Source organism: Eschrichtius robustus, chromosome 7 (assembly GCF_028021215.1).
Source record: "Eschrichtius robustus isolate mEscRob2 chromosome 7, mEscRob2.pri, whole genome shotgun sequence".
Classification (NCBI taxonomy): Eukaryota; Metazoa; Chordata; class Mammalia; order Artiodactyla; family Eschrichtiidae; genus Eschrichtius; species Eschrichtius robustus.
The window spans coordinates 4,134,306-4,136,888 of NC_090830.1; the positions used below are offsets into that span (position 1 = coordinate 4,134,306).

At 45.5% G+C, this 2,583-nt stretch overlaps 1 non-coding gene across 1 annotated transcript; it reads left to right on the top strand.

Annotated features, from left to right (window-relative positions):
* The first annotated feature begins 1,692 nt into the window (after window positions 1-1,692).
* LOC137767897 (U6 spliceosomal RNA) lies at window positions 1,693-1,799 on the top strand. Its single transcript, XR_011074588.1, has one exon. It is a non-coding gene; the product is annotated as a U6 spliceosomal RNA (small nuclear RNA).
* The last annotated feature ends 784 nt before the right edge of the window (window positions 1,800-2,583 follow it).

Here is a 2,583-nt window from a genome sequence, read left to right on the forward strand (position 1 = left end):
TACAAAGCATCCACATTAGCAGGAGAATCCAAGAGATGAGGGAACATTGCCTTTGTAGTCAGGCTATCCCAAATTCAGTCTCTCCTGCTGGGTTTGGGGCCAGCGTGGTCATGTTATAGCTGACATTCCCAGGCACCTACGGAAGTTTGTGATGCAGGGAGAGAAATTCCCTGGTTCCTGTTGCATCAGGGTGAAGAGTGCAGGCTTCCAGCCAGGGTTTGAATCTCGGTCCTCTCACTGACTCTGGTAAGCTGTTCAACCACCAGGTCTCACTTTCCTCCTTTTGGTGCAGTGAAGAGTACCCCATTAGAGCTGTCAGGATGAAATAAACTCAGAGTGTAACAAGCAAGGGCTCCCGTGCCTGTGGCGCAGAAAACCCAATTCTGACAGCAGGTGTTTGCAGCAAAGTAAGGGTTTATTCGCAGGCACCAAGCAAGGGTGCGACAGATAAGTCTCAGGTCCACTCCAACTTGGTCTTTGAGTTTGGGGTTTTTAAAAGAGGAAGAACAAAGAACCTGAGGTTAATCATCGTTGTGTGACATTTCTGCGACATTTCTTAATTATAGTTTTGGGAGTCAGGACGTCTCTGCTTTAGGATTCTCTGGCCAGGTGGTCCACAGCTCGGGGGTCTGTTGAACTCATCTTGCCATGAACGAACTCATCTGAGTTTGTTCGTTAACGATGATATCTGTAATAGCAATTTTAGTACATTAACGATGTTATCGACAACAGCAATTTCGGTCATCTGACTCTGATTAGTGTTCATTTAGCACAGGTTTGGGGGCAAGAAGGAATAAAGTTTTGGATAGAGAGGTTAATCGTAAATTCAGTGAGGGAACTCAGTTTTAAAGGGCTTGGTTTCAATAGCTGAAGAATGCATAAGAGTGCCAAATTCATAGTATATATTCACAGCAAATGGTAGCTCTTTTTGCTATTACTATTGAGGAATTTTAATCAACTCCACTCCTTTTTTAAAAAAATTTATTTATTTAGTTATTTTTGGCTGCTTTGGGTCTTCGTTGCTGCACGTGGGCTTTCTTGTTTCTTGTTGCAGCGAGCGGGGGCTACTCTTCCTTGCGGTGCACAGGCCTCTCATTGCGGTGGCTTCTCTTGTTGCGGAGCACAGGCTCTAGGTGCGTGGGCTTCAGTAGTTGTGGCACGTGGGCTCAGTTAGTTGTGGCTCGCGGGCTCTAGAGAGCAGGCTCAGTAGTTGTGGCACACGGGCTCAGTAGTTGTGGCTCGTGGGCTCTAGAGTGCAGGCTCAGTAGTTGTGGCACATGGGCTCAGTAGTTGTGGCTCACGGGCTCTAGAGCACAGGCTCAGTGGTTGTGGCGCACGGGCTTAGTTGCTCCGCGGCATGTGGGATCTTCCCGGACCAGGGCTCGAACCTGTGTCCCCTGCATTGGCAGGTGGATTCTTAACCACTGCGCCACCAGGGAAGCCCTCCACTCCTTTTGAATTGGGGAAAACTGATTCAAGATTCTTTCTGTATTTTCTCCTTCTTTTCATCTTTCTGTTTCTCCCTCTTCCACTTCATTTCCTCTTTAAGCCTTTATAATTGTACTAAGCTTCCTAGAGAAATAGGACATGTTTCTGTTTTGTTGTTGTTATTGTTGAGTGTAATAATAAGTGATGATAATGTTGCAGGGTATAACAGGATGGGCTAAAATTCCATTTCAAGAGACGTGGGCAGTGCTCGCTTTGGCAGCACATATACTAAAATTGGAACGATACAGAGAAGATTAGCATGGCCCCTGTGCAAGGATGACACGCAAATTCGTGAAGCGTTCCATATTTTTGAAATATTGCCCAGCCATAAAAAGAAACAAAATTGAGTTATTTGTAGTGAGGTGGATGGACCTAGAGACTGTCATACAGAGTGAAGTAAGTCAGAAAGAGAAAAACAAATACTGTATGCTAACACATATATATGGAATCTAAAAAAAAAAAATGGTTCTGAAGAACCTAGGGACAGGACGGGAATAAAGACGCAGACCTATTAGAGAATGGACTTGAGGACACGGGGATGGGGAAGGGTAAGCTGGGACGAAGTGAGAGAGTGGCATGGACATATATACACTACCAAATGTAAAATAGATAGCTAGTGGGAAGCAGCCGCATAGCACAGGGAGATCAGCTCGGTGCTTTGTGACCACCTAGAGGGGTGGGATAGGGAGGGATGGAGGGAGACGCAAGAGGGAGGGGATATGGGGATATATGTATATGTATAGCTGATTCACTTTGTTATACAGCACATACTAACACAGCAATTATACTCCAATAAAGATGTTAAAGAAAAAAAAAGAGAGACGTAGGGCAGCTGTTACATGACAGGAAAGGAAATGGACTTCCCCTTTCTGGACCTTGCAATACCCCCTGTGAAATGAAAGAGTGAGCTAGGTACCATGCATGAACAGAGAAGAGCATCACCCAGAAATACAGCGTTAAGTCACACCCCACTGCAGTTATCCACCAACAGTGCACCCTGAGAGGAATTCAGGACGAAAAGCAGGATGAGGCACTTTGTGCTTTGGATATAGGGGCCCCTAGATAGTTAGATGCCTATTTCAGGAAGAATTTCAG